Source organism: Taeniopygia guttata, chromosome 3 (genome assembly GCF_048771995.1).
Source record: "Taeniopygia guttata chromosome 3, bTaeGut7.mat, whole genome shotgun sequence".
In the NCBI taxonomy this organism is placed as follows: domain Eukaryota; kingdom Metazoa; phylum Chordata; class Aves; order Passeriformes; family Estrildidae; genus Taeniopygia; species Taeniopygia guttata.
Window position 1 is genome coordinate 13,269,394 of NC_133027.1, and position 19,998 is coordinate 13,289,391.

A 19,998-nucleotide genomic window follows, 5' to 3' on the forward strand; every position below is an offset into this window, starting at 1 on the left:
ATTTCAGAAAGATGAACATCTTGTAAGGAGAATACATAATTTCAATTCTTGGCATATTTCCTACTTTTCTAAGTGTATATGTTTCTATGATTCTATAAGACACCCTAGGTATCAATATAGATATAAATGGATCTAAGAAGCCTTAGTACACTTTAAGTACATATTTTTCATAATAAGTGCTGTGTTTCTCTTAAATTAACAATTTAATTCCTGAATGATCAAAGAACAGTCCTAGAAAACAAAATTGTGGAATATTTCTATGATTCTATAACATCACTATATAGCGCTATTATTTTTCACATACAGCCATCCACTAGTTGACTGATTTTAATTCATAGTCCATTTATATTTTGCTTAACTTTTTATTGTTACACTTTCAAGGGCTTTATTCAAGGTGAATTTGTTGATTTGTTGTCCTTGTCTTTTATTTCGTTGACTGTCTCTCTGCAAAACATTTCAAGAGCACAAATCAAAAGCTTACAAAGAACTTCCCACAGCACTTAAACCTTCTGTTCAATGGGTATTTTATTTCCATTTTAAAATGAGACAATAATGAATAGTTCATTGGCTGAATAAGAGAATTTTGTGCTTACTGGAATGAGCATTTGACTAGTTCTGAAGTCATATAATCCAAAACCCCTTTTCCTCATATGAAGACATAATGGTAGTTTAATATTCACTGCAGTGCAATGGACATCTATAAAAAGGCATGAACTTCCCCGGGCTCAGTTATCCTCACCCTGGGTACAAAGTGCTCCCAGTAACAACTCTTTCCCAAGAGGCTCAGTTATCAGTCAGGGCACATTGGAAATTTTACAGATTGCAACTTGGTTGAAGGGCAGACTCAGCACAGGACTGCCAAGCAATAGTGATCAGAAATTAACTATCAGGCCTTCATTACATAACGGTTACTCCTTTTGGATCTTGAACCCAAGGGTAGTGAATATTTACATTTTCTCCATGGTCACAATAGATAATAAATTATCTATGTCACACATCTCTCACTTGTGATTTTCTGGGAGTTTTCTTGTTTGGTTATTTTTTGTGAAAACTTGACCCAATAAATTTAAACTGGAAAGACAGTACCAGTTACCCTAAAATTATGATTAAATTTTGACTGTTGAAAGTAATAGTCCAAGGATTAAGAAGCTTTTCTACCAGGAATTGATAAAGTCAGAAAGAGATTGCAAATTTCCCCAGCATTTATGCCAGCTATGGCAAGTAGAGTAGAAGGAAGTCAGACTGACGGAGAAATGTGTAAAAAGATACAATAGCTCTTCCCAACACATAGAATCACAGAATAATTAAGATTGGAAAATACCTCCAAGAGCATTGAGTCCAACCATTGGCTGAACACCACTGTCCCAACTAAACCAAGTGACATATCCATCATATCTTGAACACTTCCAGGTGCAGTGACTCAACCACCTCCCTGGGCAGCCCTTCCAGTGCTTGACCATCCTTTCAGTGAAGAAATTCTTCTTGGTGTCCAGCCTGAACCATTCCTGGCAAAATTTGAGGTCATGTCCTCTTGTCCTGTCTGTTGCTAGGGAGAAGCGGCCAGCACCCACCTTGTTACAGCCTTATACAACAGTCCTGAGAGAGCTCCAGAATAACATGGATTGTCTGACTTGAAGCATATTTAGTACGGAAGAACTAGGTGATGGATTCAAAGAATGTATTTTAATAGGTGTTTTCAAGAAAAGTCTTTTGTGCAAGAGAGGTGTGGATGATGGTTCTGTCCCTTGGTACATCCTGGGAATTTAAGAGCACACCAATTTAATCATTCTGATGTAGCTATTGGTCTATTGTATTTCCTTATTTGACTCCAAAATTCCAGAGGTAAATTCAGATGCACTGTTGACTAAAAAATTGAAAAGGGTACCTGCACAAGCAAGGATCAGGACTTCCACCATCCTTCTAACACAGAAAGATTAAATAAACAGAATATGTTCTGCCAACAGTCTTTTGTTGCAGCATTTATGCATAAATGAATGTTACTAATAAATAAAAGCTGCATAAATTAATGATTTCATGAAAGTGTTTTCTGTCACACATAGATTTCCCAAACCCTCTGAGGGCATAGACATTAGCCAATGGAAAGCCACTGGCTCCACTCTCTTCCAGCAGTATAGAGAAAACCTTCCCAGAGTGGCTGTTCTTCTCACTGTCTATGAAATGAAGAAATCCTGTCATTCTCTGTCAAATTTGAAATAAAATCTTTTTATCATCTATCAGGAAAGGATCCAAAACCTCCTGGCCATTTTTCTTCTCCTGGCTTCTGATGGTGTGTTTTCAAGGTCTCTGGATACATCCCAGTCTTTCCGTTCTCAGATCCTGCACAGTACTTGTGTCCCTGTTACAATGAGGCAGGGATGAAGTCCAGGTGGAAGTTCTCCAAGCCCTGTTATGTTGTTTATGCAGGCTGTTGCTGAGAAGATTTGTAGCTAAATATCACTTCTGTTCAAAAGACCCAAGGGGTTTCCCTTCATTTTCAAAAGAACCAAAGTTCCCCTTCATTTTTAGGGGAAGTATGCCAGATAAATGCTTATCTGCTCCTTAAGCACTTTCTGCCAAGTGATTTTCTGCAAGAACTCTTCAAAGACGAAAAAATAAAAATATCCTGGTACAATGTAGGAATTACAGCACAGACACTCTTCAGCCAGGGTGGTTGTAAACCTTCTGGCCTGAAGCTGTGAAAAGCAAGAAGTCCCTGCCACCCTCTATGGATAAACAGAAGAAAGGACAGATTCCAAGAATTTTCTTTCTACCTACAAATCCTCTAAGCAACATTTTGAGAAGCTAACAACTTGTTATGTAAGCATGGAAAGAGTGGTGAATCTGAAGTAAAAAGAGTGTAAGACTTAGGCAGAAAAGATGGTTTAATCCCTTTCACTGAGTATTTCACGGAAATATGCAATAGACATATTTTGTCTTGAAAAGAGTTCTCATGTGACTCTTTACTGAAGCTAGAGATGGCAGCTAAATAGAAGCCAGGGATCTCAGATGAGGTCTCTTTCACAGCAGAGTCCCAGGAGAGAAAAATTAATCGTGTATCTGATTTATGGATGCGGCAAAAACTGAAGTTTTCAGAATACAGCAGATACCGTTTTCCGCAAGGGAAGACACATCAGCCTTCAACTGCACCAGAGGACTATGACTCTTTATTGCTCACTTGCAATTTTTATGTTTAATTAAGTACTTGTGTGAAGTCACTGTCCTGCTTTTCCCTGTGCAATATCTGTAGCCAGCACACCAAAACAAGATAGGGAATTTGGTCAGTTGTATCTGGAAATAAAAGGCAGCTTCAAAGGGCTCTCTGCATGCCTTAGGTCTCTCAATACCCTGTACACACACCTGCTCCTCCCAATTTTTAAGGTGCTTTTGCTACTATAAATAAATTCAATAAAAATATGAGAGGTGATGACAAGATGCACATGAGGGTTCTGTGGCCTGCACCACAGCTGTGATGCTCCAACAGTCAATGGAAAAATATTTTATTTTGTTGCAGAGCCCAGGACAACCCTCCTGGTCAAAAGTGCATATCCCACATATCATCTCTGTGTCCCTCATGATGTCTTAAGTTCTAGCTTTCATATTTTTCAGATTCTGTACTGCCTTGGTGTGTAACTCTAAACTTCATATTAAGTGTTAGTAAGTTCTCTTCACAAAAACAATCCTTTTCCAGCCTGAGAACCAAGGACAACTATTTACAGCCTAAAGCCCAAAAAGCATAAACAATGGAGAATTGAAGAGAGCAAACCAGAAGGATAAGACTTCTAACCTGAAGCTGTAATTGGGCAATTAGCCCCAATATGTAAATGGACCAAAAGTTATAAAAGTGTGAAAACTCTGCCCAAGATGAACCCAAGATGGTCGTTCATCTTGGGTTCATCTAGGGCAGAGCCCCAGTCAGGGTCTTGTACTGCCCAAGGTGTATCCTTTTAAGATAAATTCCTACTTTATTTCTTTAACTCTGTCTAGTTTCTGTTCCAGATCAACCTCTCGAGGCATCACTCAGGGGTCCCACAGTACAATCACAACAGTCCAGCTCATCAAGCAGTTGTGTACCACAAGACTCCTGAAAAGGAACAGAAGCTGCATTGCTTCTCAAGAGCCAAGAACAGCCACTCTGAAGTCCAGTTTACCTAGTAGGACTTGGTAAAGTCCTACTAGAAGTGGTTGAGTCACCATTCCTGGAAATGTTTAAGAAACAAGTAGACATGGCACTTTGTGACATGGCTTAGTGGCATAGCAGTGTTTGGTAAAAGGTTGGACTGGATGATCTTGACAGTCTTTTCCAACTTTAATGATTCTATAATTCTATGACTCCAAACCACACATTCCATGGAATAAGCCTTGTGCCACAGAAACATTATGTTTGCAATAAGAATGGATACTTTGCCAATATAACCTGATGTGCACACCCTTGCTCATCATGTGATGAAACACTGATGTCATTTCACAACGGGAGGAAGAGGAATCAACAGGTCAAATGTTTAAAGAACACTTGGCAACTTCTGGTTTGTATGAACAGACTTGGAATAGACAAACTTCTGTCTTCAAAGGGCCTTACATGTTACTTCCTCACTCATTATGAAGCTGTGGTGTAGAAGTCAGAGTCACAGCTTTGATGGAGGGAAAGTGTTGGCTTCTCAAGACTGCCAGGTAGAGTTTTGTGCTAGAAGGGTCTGTGAATTTTCACAGATACCTTCACTTTTTGAACAAAGTATTTGTCACAGCTGAGATCACCTGCTTTCCGCAATAACAAGATCAAGAAATCGTGGCTGGAGACAAACCATAAATGATAAGTTTTGCTTAACTGCCGGCCCACTCCTGTAACCGCCATTAACCTAAATCTCCTTTGAGGAAAACTGGATTTATCAGTCTGTTGTGATGTTACTTTCATTAGAGTATCAGATGACTGGCTGCTTCCCTGCCATGCCTAGATGAGTCTTGACCCAGCCTGATCCCAAACTGAAGCACTGATTTTGCACAGAAAGCTAAAATAATCTATCATATCCACCTTGGAAAACAATTTCATTAGCCATCAGCAGGATACTGTTCACCAGTAGTTCTGTACTGCGCCAGCACTGGAGAGTAAAATCCAGAGACACTTAAAGGCAAGGACAGATGAAGGCCCATTTAGAGGAAGGTGACATTATTTCCTCTTTATAAAAATTAGGTATCTAGCTATGCAAAATTGATTGTCAAGATTTTCTGATAAACCAAAGAAAAAAAGGTATGTTTCCTATGAAGGCAATTTAGCCTAATGCAAGGTGGAATAGGCCTTGCTCTATGGAGATTCTCTCTCTCCTCAAAACCAGAATTTAAACCAGACACCTGACCTCTAAATAAGAAAAGACTTTTTGAGTGCAACTGAAGAAGTTGCAACTCATGGAGGCATACAAGTTCTTGCTTCTTTTTACTAACCACAGAATGACTTGGTGGCAACATACACATAAATGTGTTTTTTTTACTGCTATTAGCTTTATTTATCTGAAAATGCAAGGATACTTTACTGTTGTTAATACCTGCCAATTTCTTTGACTATTTTTTCTTTTTGAAATTTTTGTCTCATAGTTTTTATAAAAACGCTTATAATTTTTGATGTTATTGAAAGTGTTTTATGCTGAAGCGAGATAAAAGATAAAATCCTCCAAAATGCTCATGAGAGAAAACAGAATAATTTGTGTTGCTCAGTCAAAACAATTTTTTGATTGTTTTGAACAATCCCATTTTTATTTTTAGATTTTTTTTTAAGTTTTTCATTATTTGGCACTATTTTAAATATATAAGCAATTTAATAGCAAAACCTCTTTTTTTTTTCCTTTTCTTTTCAAAGTGCATATTCAAGTTGTTTGGAGAGTTTAAAACTTTAAAAATGTTTGGTGTTCAGCATGTTTTAGAATATTGTTCTATGTGCTCATAGAAACCAGCATTTTCTTATGAACAGTTTTGTTTTGATGAATACCTCTTTCTGAGTGAAAAAAATTCTAATATTTAAAAGCTATATCTTAATGTAAAGTCTCTTTTTTGTATATGACTTTTAAATTCACTCTATAACTTTTTCTGAGTTTTTAATTTGCATCAATCTTTCTGTAAATGTTTTGATCCATAAATTGATTGAGAAAAAAAAATCCCTGAAGGGAAAAAATTTATTGATAAAAATATACTAAATTTTTATTATTATTATTTTAAAAAATAATTTATTAATTTAAAATAATTTTTGAGTCAAAATATTTCTGGTAACCAAATAAATCCCATGCTACAATAAGCAATTATATTCATGAAAATGGTAAAGAGGAAAGAAAATATGAAAAATTGTTAGAACAAATGACATTAAAAAAAAACAAACCTATTGTTTGTTAGCTCTAGAAATAGCTCTTGAAAGCTTATTCATGGCTAAATATAGATTCCTGCAAATTAAAAAAAGAAATTAGAAGGTATAAAAGGCAACTCCACAAAGAAATATATTTATTTAATCTTTAAATGTTTACTGTTTATCTAAGAGTAACAATTAAGAATCTAAAGCCTTATGCTGAAACTCACCATAAATAATTACTTCAACTCACAGAATTAAGGGGTTTTATAACCACAAGCAATATAATTTTACTGAGGATTTTAATCTCTTCGTACCTTGGGTAAGTCAGTCATGTGATCAGGCGAACAGGATAAGAGAGCAGAACCAGGTGGGATTTTCTACTAAAACTTAGGTGTTTCACAGCGTATAATATAAAGTTACTTTATTGCCTTTTTTTATATTCCAGACATATTTCCGTGGCTTCATACACTGGACAGTCATTCTCATGTAAGGCAACATCAGCACTGTGTGGCATCTGCTCCTCAAGAGACAAGTGGGAAGAGGAGGGAGATAAAAATTTGGGAAGTCTTGTAACTGTACCTGGAGCCTACTAATTATGATTAAATAGTAAGAGATTATAAAAAATGAGCAGACTCCAAGGATCTGATTTTTATTACATGAAATATTGTACTGGTCTGGTCTAATTTTAGACTCTTGTAATGTAACTGCCTATACCTTTGGTGGTATCTAGGCTGTCTTAATGGTCAATAATAATAAATACACCTATTCATGGCATATTTCACTGTAATTCTCTATTTTAGACATCTTCAAGATGGAATGAAATATTTTTTGGAGAGTGTTTCCTCTTCCTTTAGGGGAACTAAGGACAACTAACTCAGGTATAAAATTGTTTGATTAGATGTATCCCAGCCAAAGCAGAGGGTGACCCCTAACTTTTTGAAAACATCAGAATAAATTTGCACTTTCATATGAAAATACAAAATTTTTACATTCCAAGGAATATTAACATATACATAGATTATTCATGCATGTTCTAGTGCTCTGAGTCATTGCTGACTTTCTGGTCAGATTAGAAAAATTTCCTTATCCTGATTGCTTTGATTTGTGCTGTGGGTGACAGGCTAAAGGAATCAGGGTGTGGTTTTGTGAGTGTGTAACTGAACTCAGACTTCAATCTAAGTGAAATATGTGAGGTTTTGAAAGAAACCATTCCTCATTTCAGTTCCATTTTCCTGTCTGTGCTTTCATGTTGATGGGAGTAAATGAGATGAAGCGCTATCTTAAACTAGTGTCCATATTTTTTTCTTTTTTGTGTAAGTTAGGATAGATAATGATTTTCTTACATAAATCTACTACTAAAAATATTCTCAGTCTTCTTCAGTTCTATTTCCTTTACGAATGAACAAAGAAATATGAAGATGGGGAAAAAAATCCAAGAGAATAAGAGCATACATATTACAATGGGCAAACAAAGAGTCTGGGAGTAACTGCAGGAAAAAAAGGAGAGTTAAGAAGAAAAAGAAAGGAAACAAGGAAGAGATTTCACTCAAAAATTTGCTGAATTTGTAATATCCCTTTAAAAGCTAGAAGCAGAACTGTACCAACTGATATCTGTATAATACATTAAAGAAATAGGCACTAAGCCTCCATAAAATTCCTACCCATCTGGAGACAACTGTAATTAAGGGTGACCTCTTTTCTTTAGCTGTTACATCTCACAGCTTCTTTACTCTTTGTTTTTGCAAATGTGTTTACATATATTGTGTCTCCTAATTTGTGAAACAGAGCACAGCAGAAAACAGTCTCATGGAGTGCGCTGATGTATGAATAATAATATAAATAATATATGCAAATCAGACCTGGTCAGAGTGGTTTTTCCCCCTACAGGGGGAAGCAAAGTGCTTCTGTTCCTGCTCTCCTTTGGGGCTTGCACATACTCTGCTTCCCATCATTTTGGGCGCCCCTTGTCATCTTCCTCTTCCTTTTCTCTGTGTTTGGCTGCTGACCATTATAGACTGGTTTTGTATTTAACTCTTTCAGACGTATGTTTGCACGTTTTTCTGTAAATGTTTAGCAAGATTTGTCTTCTATAAATAAAATGGGTGACTTTTTCACTGAAAAGTAGATCTGCTTGACACTTCAGGCCACCAGCGGATCATATCTCCAAATAGGGCTGGTAGATAGCAAAGCTGGCAAATAACAAAACATTATCAGCAACCATCTTCCTCTGTGGGTGTCTTTGTTGGACCTGGTATAACATATAAACCTTCTGTTTCTTAACATTCACCTATGCATATGTGTACATTATAAACACCTTGTGCACATGATAATGTATGCCTAGTCATTAACTAAAGCATTAATTTCTTTTTCATACAGCATCCATATACTAAATCATTAAAAAAATGAGGTACTTTTGTGCAGTGAAAAAATGCCACAAAAACCTTCTCAGCTGCTGTTATTAGTCTAAAATCCTCAAAGTAGCAACTTAAATAACTGATAAGTAGCTTTTATTCTTTATGTAAACCCCATGACTTTATTATTAGCATTGGTGTTGCCACCTACCTTTACCGTCCCTTTCTTTTACAAAAGAATTAGAATGACTAATTTTTCTTTTCTCCCTTGTGAAGCTTAAACTCTATTTTACATCTCCAACCGTTCTATTTTTTCACAAAACCTTTCCAAACCTGCTTTTCAAAGTAGAGGGAAGCTTAAAAAAACCACAAGCTATCACAAACATTTGGACTGTTTGCTGCAGTCTCTGGTTCTGTAGCAACTTAACGCTGTCCTTCATTTCTAGGAGAGTAAACAAAATACTGCATTGCAGCAAATCTAATTTAAAGAGACACAATAGGGCAGAGGTCTGGATAAGTAAGGTTCAGTTTTGTTTGCCTCCTAGCAAAATATTAAAAGAAGCAAGAGACACACAGAGAAGCAACCTATTTGTTCTTTATTCCCTTTTTCACTTATCAAGACTTAAACAGAGCCCGGTAGACATGTTGTATTTCAACTGAGGAAGTCAGCAATATCCACTGCTGGTGGAATATCACAATGCTGATATTTAACATTGCTATGGTGAATACAGAAGGTATGAAAAACAGACATATAAATTAAAAATATAATGATTTGTAACTGCTTTAAGGTTATTTGCTTAAAATAATCAGATGACTTTAATAGCTGAAAAGTAAACAGTATTTTCCACTTTGAATAAGAGCACTGGAAATTAGGCAGATTGTAGCTATCATACAAGAACTCCAGACAAATATACAGACATTTTAAAATTGAGGGATTTAGTGAGTTTTATGCAGATCTCAGAGGCAAAATGTGCATTACCAGGGGAGTGAAAACCCACCAAAAAATAAGTTAAATGAGAAATATCTCTGCCTCACACTTGCAACAGTTGAGGTCCAGAGGACAGGGGCATAAAGTGGGGCTTGGCTCTGTCTGATTTTCTGTTTTTTTCTCAGCAGCAAAATGCAGAAAATATTCTTTTGGATAAAAAGAACTGTCCTACTGCTGTAGGATAGGGACCTCTCCCCACAAGATCAAGATGTTCCCCCAAGACCTGCTGTTTATGGGTCAAACAAGGCAAGGTTGCTTCTCCAATGGGGTCTCCAGACAACGAAGCTTGGAGTAACCGAGCCATTAGAGTCCCTGGTGATTATTTTAGCAGCAGTGAGTGTTTCTTCATCTCCCAGCCTTTCTGCTTCTGTAGATCTCAGCATAACATTGCATGGTGGCATTCCAAGGACACCTGTTTCCCCCAGAAGCACTGGGGAAAGAGTGTCCTGTGTCCAATCCACATCCTCAAAACACCTGATTAGATGTGAGTGCTGCTGTGTCTTGCTTATTTGAAATCTATCTGTGTTTTTAGCTCTCAGGATGGAAGTTTAATATCTTGTATGAACTTGTTCTTTCCAATAGCAAGTGGCCTGTTCTGAAATCTGCCTCTCTCCTTTTCTTCCCCAATTTACATAGTAATCACATGAATGAACAGGAATAGTCTCCATTTACACCCTGCTGCACTCAGACCCTCACTACAGGGGCACTGCTGGGTGAATCCAATGTACACCTTTGGGTGAGACCCCCCTGTCAGCCCAAGGCAGCAGAGCAAGGGCAGTCAGTCAGATGGACAAACCCACCCTTGTCCATAGTCCTGCAGGTTAAATCGCCTTTTTGCCAAACACAGAAAATGAGCTGACGCTTCTTAAATGGAAGTTGAGCATAGTGTGCTTGAAATGGAAGTGGCATTTATCCACATGACTTTCAGTTTACATACCATGAACCTCTTTTTGTGCACAGCTTAGTCCATGTGACTTTATATATCAATTTCTTACAGGTTAACACTTGATGCAATTGCTTTAAAGGTTTTCTATCCCTTTTGGAGGACATATCTGCTGAGGTCTGAACCCTCCCTCCCATGGAAGGAGGTTGAGAACAAGATGGAATCTGCCCACTTAATTATCTTTTCACGTGGCAGTTATATTTCTTTAAAAGCATGCTGTGCTTTGCACAGCTGATGAAGAATTTAATCTAAATCCTGATCTGTAAATACAGCCTACACACTGTACTGGCAGCTATGTTGGTGTTTTTGTAGGGACTAAATAAAATTCTCTTTGGTGTTAGTAAGTTGCATATTAGCCTTTCAAGTAGTCCAAATGTAAAAATAATTAAATTCCTTTATGTAATAGAGGTTTATGAGACTATAAGGAAAGCTGCCCAAAATGCAGACCAGAGTGGGAGTTAAGCCAAGTGTTGTCTCTGGAGTCTGAAGCCAAATGAGTGTTTATTTTTTCAGACCACAACACTTCTACAATATATTTGCTTTAAATTGAAGGACATAAAGTAAAGTTTATATGTCACATCACTCCTTTGGGTGGTAAGAGGCTCTACATCCCCCAGGAAGCAGATGGGGCTGCTAAAGGTAATGTCAAACCTGTGGGTATCAGATACCAGCATGAAATCAGCCTGATTATTGTTTATATCTCCCTCACATCAACCAAGATTTCTTGTTTCCTCACAGAGCACAGAAGCTTCTCATGCACTTGTAGTCACACACACACATTCTTTCTTTTCTGGAAACAATCATATCCTGGCATGATTCCTTTGATGTGCTCTGGACTTTGCTTCCCTGTTGACACAAAAAGAACTTCAGTGTGAACAAATGGGCAAAAAATATTAAAAACCCCAAATATTACTCTCTTGAAATCATGTGCAAACTTTTGCAATAGCACAAAGATATGGCCAAACAAATGCTTTCAATAGCCAAATGAAAGTAATTTGCACAGAAATGTATAAATAAGATGCAGTAAAAATAATTTCTAATTGTTTACTCATGATAAGAAAGGATCTGCCTCTTCAAAGGGGCAACTTGAAGCTTGAGGCCACTAACAATCAATTTGTATTTATAAATATCTTGATGCTTTCTGCTAGAGTGGGAAGAGCTTTCTTGGTTTTATGTTTGCTTTTGACAGTCTTAACTGAGCTTTCATATACTGAATTTTCTCACAAGAGTTGTTACAACATTTTGATGTAATTCTTGTTACAGATGATTAGAAAAGCTTTTTAATATGCCTTATAAATTGCAAATGATAAAAATATTTTTAATTTCAGAGTAAAGGATAAAGGGAAATTGGTTGAATGGAAATGATAAAATGGGTTAGCTATGTAAGATTGTAATAATTTCTTTCATTCTAAGGTGTAACAGCAGTAGGATTTGTAATGAAAAGTTTCTTTTTATTGTTGCTTTTTAATCTCTTTTTATTTTTTTTCCTTTGTATTTGTATTTGTGCAGGGACGAAAAGATAACATATCACAAGAGAAGCTGGAACTCAAGAGTCAATGAAAGTCCGATGATGAAGATGCTGTCTTGGGACTAAGACAACCCAGAGGCAATTCCTTTTTCTGCAAAAAATTCAGCGTACTGTGACTTTGAGCAAGATATTTCAGGCTATGTTCATAAATAATTTTTTTGCCAATTATTGTTGTTTAAATCCAGAATATTGGTCTTCAAAATCCCCTTGCTGTCCAACTGCAGAACTACTTTGATTTTCTTGGTGCCTGCAATTATATTCGTAAATTCCAAAGGCACTCACTTTTCGTCTGCCTTCAGAGCTGATCTACACTGCTGAATATTGAAATAATCTTTGAGCCAGATGGTGAGCTGCAGACAGATTCTTCAGTCTGATGGTTACAGCACTCAGCTGAGATGTAAATAGACGTTGATTTTAGCCTTCATAGTCATGGGTTTATTATTTACAGGAACTAGAACAGCTTCAATAGCAAACTGAGGGAGTTACTCTTCATCACCAATAAGATTTCATGGTCTGAAGGTAGGAAAAGTCATGTGGGACATGACAAAAAGAGATTTAAAGCGTTTTCACACTTTCACCCAGCTGGTATGGAAGTAATGTGCTTATCATGAGAACTGAAGGGAACAGAGAGAGAGTGTTCTGTGATGGATCTGCAGAGGGACAGATTGATCTCTGACAGCTCCAGTTTCACCTCCAAGCTAAAAAGGGATGGGGTTAGCCCAGGAACCCAAGTTTGGGATGGATGACATTGGGCAACTCAACCCCTTTTCCTCACTCTAGGAAACCATACGCTTTGTGAGTGTCACACTAAGATACTCCCAGTTTCTCACTGTGAGGTAATGTGGGGTTTTAAAATAAACACATCAATGGGTTTGGTATAAATTTATGTCAGATCTTGTCTTCCCTATATTTATGACTTGTTATGCTCCAGTGACAGTAAAAGCAAGCCTTGCTACCCCTTGTACTGGGAAGCATCCTACCTAAACCAGGGATGGGGATTCCAAAAGATGGCTGAATAATCAGATTCTTTTAGATACCTGTTTATTCACCTGGGAAATGTGAGTAGTTACAGTCCTCTAAAAGGTGCTGTGACCAATGGGGATAAGTACTTTAATAACTGTGAGACACATTCATATTAGGGCAATGTGAACTTCATGAGCATATTTAGAATAGAAATGCTACTGAGTAAGGACATTGTTTTTTCTTATTTTGCAGAGAGATTCTTATATTATTAGAGTGGTATTTATCACATTCCGTTATTTTTTTTTCTTGGATAAAACATGCATTAAAATATAGAAGATAGTTGCATCTTGAGTTTGACAGCAGAAAATATACTTGAAGCAGAAAATAGTTAAGGTAACATGGTTCAGAAAGTCTGGTTAGACAAGAGAGTTGGTAAGAAATGCTTTGTTTTACTCTTAAAATGCTTTTGAAGTTAAGTGTTTGAGGCTGAAAAATCTTGCAAAGACATTCTAAGCCTAGAAATTCAGCTTTTTACTGCTTGTAAACTGATCTGTCATGAAATGATCATTGAGTGGGATATTAAAAAAATTTGTCAGTTATTTTTAAATGAGAAATGTTATGCTGCCTCTGGTCTAGGATGGATTTTAAACTTTTATTTGTATTTTTTTAAGGTGAAATTTTAATAAAAGAACACAGAGCCTATTTGGTACTGACTAAAGCTACTCTGTTGTCTTACATGTTTGAGATATATATATGAGATTTCTGAGAACTCTAATCTTGATTTCCATTTTTCAGACAGGCAATTATACCACACAAATCATACTGTCATTGTTACTGCTTTCATAGTGTCTGGGAGCATCACAATCCAGGGTGTTTAAGCTACAGTGGGCTGTTTCCACACAATCTATATCAATCTCAATATGCACATTTGCCATTTCTCATTGCCAGTTTCTTACTGGAATCTACACTAGTGTGTCTGCATCTCAAAGAAATCAAAGAAAAAGTGACTGGGAGGGGCTCAGACAGCCCTGCTCATTTCCTCTGTCCCAGTGAACTGCACTCTAATATATTTGACTCACCGAGAGACAAGGGCACTTCTATCCTATCCAAAAAGGTATAAAGAACATTTAATAATTTTCCCCATTCTAGAAACATTTGACATATTTGGATCTCAGAATGGGTTGGAATGGACCTTTGGAGATCATCTAGTCCAATCCACCTGCTAAGACAGATTCACTGAGGGCAGGTTGCCCAGTGTTGTGTCCAGCTGGATTTTGAGTATCTCTGGAGAAGGAAACTCCATGACTTTGCTGGGCAGCTTTCACCTCCTTCCCTCTTCATTTGATTTTTGCACTGTAATATTTCAGGATTTCTTCTCATTTTTCTTTTTTTTTTTCTTTTCCCCAGAATACATTCACATTGTTCATCATTATTCTGCTATTTTGTTCAATTGCCTTGAGTTACACCATATATTTATTTCACATTTTTCATCTTAGTAAGATGGTTTTGAAATGTAATCCTGCCTTCCAAAGTGGTGACCCTTACTCCAAACTCAAAACTTCAATAACAGGAAGCTTATTAAGTCAAATACTATGTAGCACCAGATCTAGGACCATTACATCCCTCTTGCCTCCTTCTTCCAGGTTGTCAATAAACAAATGATATCTTCTTGTTAAGTAGCATTTTCAAGCCAGCTGCATGTTGACCTTAAAGTTGTCTTACCCACACTCCAGTGCTTTTGTTCTCTTATGCAAATGTCATGTCAGACAGTGTCAAAAGCTTTATTAAAGTCATGATATGTGACATCCTCTGTTCTTCTTCCATTCATGGGGCCTCTTAGGCTGTCACAGAAAGAAATTAGGTTGTTTTGACATGGTTTGTTCCTGACAATTTCATGTTAGCTTTTAGCAGATCCTTACAAATAGACTGTTTGATAACTCTCTAGAGTCATCTGGGCTGCATGAATTAACTTTAATCAAGGAGAGCAGAAAAAAGATTTTTCACGGAGGCTGCCCATCCAGAAATTGGGTAACCAAATGGTGGTATTGCTTTGTGGCCCCAAACTTTACATCTCTTGTCACTCTGAGTAATAGATTTTGAAGGGCTACAGGAAGGATAAAAATTAAGGCTGCCCTGTGTTTTTATCTGCTTTATCAAATCCCTTTGAGCACCTCAGAACAAAAGGTGGCACAGAGGAAAAAATGATTTCTGAACTACCTTAAGGATAACTAGAAAATATGTAGTTTGATACTAGCTAAAAACTATGCATCTGAACTAGTCTAAACCATATTCTTACTTTTATTTCTTTTCCTCTTCAACTGTTATAGGTTCTTTGAGGGCAGGATCTTATTTAGTATGTATTTGAGAATTGTTTCTCCAGAGCGTACTGTGCTCTGTGGCTAGATACTCTTTCATTTTTTTCATAGAGAACTGTCAGCATTAAAAACTCCAAATTGTTTTCAAAACTAAGAAAAGAATCTACAATTTGTGGGATTTATACATATATATATGTATATAATTTATATATATTTATATATAAACATTTTCTGAGCTCATTTTTTAGACACTTTTAATATTCTTACACCACAGGGACATAATCTTTTTCATCTTTCTTTATTTCCTAATTAAGAAATGTTGAAAGTACTATTTTCAAGTCCTGGAAGTTTATGGAGGATTCTGTGTGTGATTAAGCCATGAGAGCTTTAAACTGGGTTGAGAGTACTATAGTGGGAAATAGCTTTGCTCTTACATCAGGAATTTATGTTCACAAAACATCTGAAAATTACAGATTTTAATTCATTAAGGAAAAAATATAAAATTTTAGTTAATGTATGCACACAGGATTTTGGATAGTCACCCTCGAAACACAAACTTCTGGTTTTGGGATCCAGAGAACAGATGAAAAAAACATGAGGAAAATATTTATTTCATGCATATTTCAAGGGATATTTAGTGTCTTCCCAAATAAAAATGAATATTTACAGCACCTAAAGTCTGTTTGGGAGCCCATACTGTTAGCTCATGAACTGGGAATGATGCCCAGTTATGATATTATAAACTGAAAACCTTCATCTCCTCCTTTCATAACAGAGTATATTTGACTCTTTTCTCTGATGTGAGGATGAGTGAGATATTGGACTATATCAAACAAAGTAACAACAGAGAGAATAAATCTTATGATGCAATTATTCCAGGGTGGGAAGCAAATCAATAAATCAAGTAAATATGAAAGTGCATTGGAAAGGTCTTCTATTTTCAACAAACCAAGTGGAAAATACAGTAAATGCCCCTTAAAATCTCTCCTAAAAATGGAGATCCCTAAACTGACCATTCCTAAGATAAAGTAATCCATACTCTAAAAGAGACTTGCTATTTTAGGAATGTTCTTTTGCTTCCCTTCTTAAAAAATACCCAAAACCAATGAAGAAAAACCAAACCCCATTATCTTATAGTAAATCTCCACTGGTCTTGAAATGACTTTCCTCTCCCTTCTGCAAAAACAAACTTTTAGGCTTTTAACTGAACAACGTTGTAAGACAATATTTGAAAATCTTGAAGTTCTCCATGTTTTGTTGAAAATGTTAAAAATGTCTTTAATTTCATTATCTTTGTACCTTAGAACTTGATCCTGAAAAATCCCTGATGTGCTCTAATAATATAAACTCTTATGTCTATAATGTTGTGTAACAAATTATCTTCAGCAGATACGTGACTATGCAATCGCTATGCAGGAATTTAATAAAATATGTCCCAATTAAACTCATATGTTTGAGGAAAAAATCCTGTCTCAAAACAAACACCGAAAAGGGACACAGGATGAGACTTTAGCTTGTGGATTACTAGATTTGCACTCAGTTAAATGGAAAATAGATTCATCTGAGTTCTTTTGGCAGAGGTTTACAAATATACTTTTTATCACTTATGGTAGCGAAGACAACTTCATTGTTCTAACAAAGAGGTCTGGCAATACAGTGCATCAGATTTTATGAGCTTGGCCTTACAATTTCAGAAACAACAAATGAGAAATGAGACTAAAAAGTGAGAACTACCAGAACTCCATGTTCTTCTTGGCTCTGCAGCAGATGCTGAACCTGGCTGAACATTTACCTTTACATACCTCCTGCTTAGACCTGGAGTGCCAGGTTAAATACATGATGCATGATCGTGGTTCTTCAGCTGTGATTTAGGTGCATTACCTACATGCCATTTTTTGTAGATTCAGTATGATTAATTTCCAAAGCCACATTGAACAGATTCTTTTTCTAATCAATTCTACTATGCTGAAAAAGTGCAACTAACCTTTACAGAACCAAGCAAATTTCTGACAGATTTAATGGTGGCTGCTGGATAAAAAATAGCTAAATTTATCATTCATTGCAGAGGCCATTTCTTCAAACTTTACTGACAATTCAGGAAGTATGAAAGGTCAGGAAGCACTTCTGTGCTCAGAAAAGGGAGTAACAGATTGCACTGCAAAGCCAGGCAAACTGGGACACTCAGTCTTTTTATGCCCTTGAACTGGGACAGTGTGTTTCAGCTAAGGATTTGTCATCACTGGTGATCCACAAGTTTTCTATTGTATGACATCTCAATTTCAGAAAGACATTGCTATAAAAGTTTTGGTTTGTTTTATACTGGAAAAAATAGGAGCAGTCAAACTGCATTAAAAGTGTTGGTAACAAACAGATAAAATACTCTAATGATACATTAAGGATCCACTGATCACAAACTTATGGAATTTTAATAGATGTGGGATTTAATCTGCTCAACAGTTTTTTACACTATTCTGTAACAACATTATCACATTTAATGGTATATATTATCTTCTATTCTATGAAGAAATTCCTATTACACATAACACTAATGTGTATAACAAATTGAGTTAAACATAATTATTTAACAAACTGTAATATTGTCATTAAAAAAAGGAGATGTGTATATAAAACACTGGGAGAAGGTAGGTAAGACATAGGAGAGTGAAGCTAGACTACCTGAAAATGCTCTGTCATTAATTCCTACCATTTAAAATTATTTTTATAATTTCTAAAACAATAAATATTTTTGTAACTCTGAAGGATTATGCAGATGGAAAGGAATTTTAAGTTCTATTTTCTCAGAAAGTTGGAAACACCATTTATTATAAACATATTGGGTAGGTTCGGGCTACCCAAATCCAAAAGGCAATCTTTATTTCCCAGGAACCAGGAATATGTTGAATTCTGTTAGAGATGTAAAGAAGCAAACCAGGGCTGGTGGTGAAAGCAAAGTGGTGCCATACTCAAAACCAGAGGAGGTCTGTGAAGTGAATGTTGTATAACACATTGTACACACAAAACCTCTGCCAAGAGGTTTCCATCTTGGCTGAACAGTGTGGGAGAAGGATTGTGCCAAAACCCAGGTGGGACATTCTGGGACAAGTGAAATTTGCAAAAGTTGCTGTGAGAAGGGCAACATGTTCTCCCTCATGCAAAGGAAGGCTGGAGAGGAGTATTGTGAATCATCTGCAGCACCCTCATGTTCATAATTCCTTGCAGGAGCTGTCAAACTATGTTTCTGACAGCTCGTGGGATAAAGCTGGCATAAGAATTGTTCCAGCAGGACTGCTTGTATCTCCCTGGAGACAGGGGTCTCAGCCCAGGGACAGAGACAGGAGCAGCCCTCCTGCTTGCAGACCTGCAGTCTGAGAGCTGGACTTCAGACACGAACAGAGCTCTGAAACAAATTTAAAAAACAGATTGACAAAAGCTTTGTGGAAGAGAGGCTTGAGAAGAAAAAAAGGCTTGGTCAGTGGTTCTGGAGGAACTGAGGGCTCTGTTCTTATCAGCTCTCTCCATCCCATCAAGTTCAAAACTTTCAGTCATTCCCTGAATTCCATGAGGCTGCTAGCAAAGAGGGTGAGAGGAATTCACTGCTGACAGCATGCAAACTGTGGAGCCCTGTGAAGCATAAAAATGTGAACAAAGACCAAAGCTTTTTTCATGAGACTTTTTTTTTTTTTTTTCCCTCAATAGAACTGCTCTTCTGGGAAGAACAGTGAGATCTTGCTACTTATCCCATGTGTTAGAAGTGATAAAAGAAAATGAAAAATATGGAAAAACACAGATCTTTCAGGCTTTTAGGTAGGAAATTAAAACTAGGAATTTTTGTGGTGGTACTTTTTCTTCCAGGACTTATTCTTTCTACATATTTATAGGCCACTTGACAAAATTGTTTTCTTACAGCATAAAAACTAAGACAAATCTACCTATGTTAGGCTGAACAAGTTTAGTTGCAGTACCTCTGCCAAAAAGGCTTTTCCTCCTGGGCATTTCTCGTGCAAAAACAGTACAAAGTTTACATTGTTACTATGTAACTTAACAGTTTAACAGCAAATATCAGAAGAAAATCTCTAGGAAGGTTTTGTAAGCTATAGCTTTATGCCCTGTTAAGCCTTTGCACTCATGTGCTTTGACTTTTTAAATAGAATTTAAAAAGAAAAGAAGTGACCCAAATTCTATCACCTCCTTCTGGATTGGGACTGACAGGATTCCTAATAACACTGGAATTGCCACTCACTTTATTACTTTTTTCCACTCTTTTTAAGTGAACTCCCTTTAACAAGGATAAAAAAGAAGATGGGAGAAAGACAATAAAACTAGATTTGATATATACCTATGAACCATTTTTCAACATTAAAGGAAGAGATATCCCTTTCAATAGGTTATTTATGGATTTGCTTTTTATGCTGAAGAAAAACAGATCTCTTCTTTTCTAAGCTGGTGTCTGGGGGAGGAAAACCAAGCTGCAGTTATTTATTTGTGTCTTTGCTGTGATGGGAAAGTATCTTTTGTTCCAAGCACAAGCGTTTTCTCCAGTCTCCAGAAGAGTTCAAAGATAATTTGTTTTCTAAAGAGCCAGAAT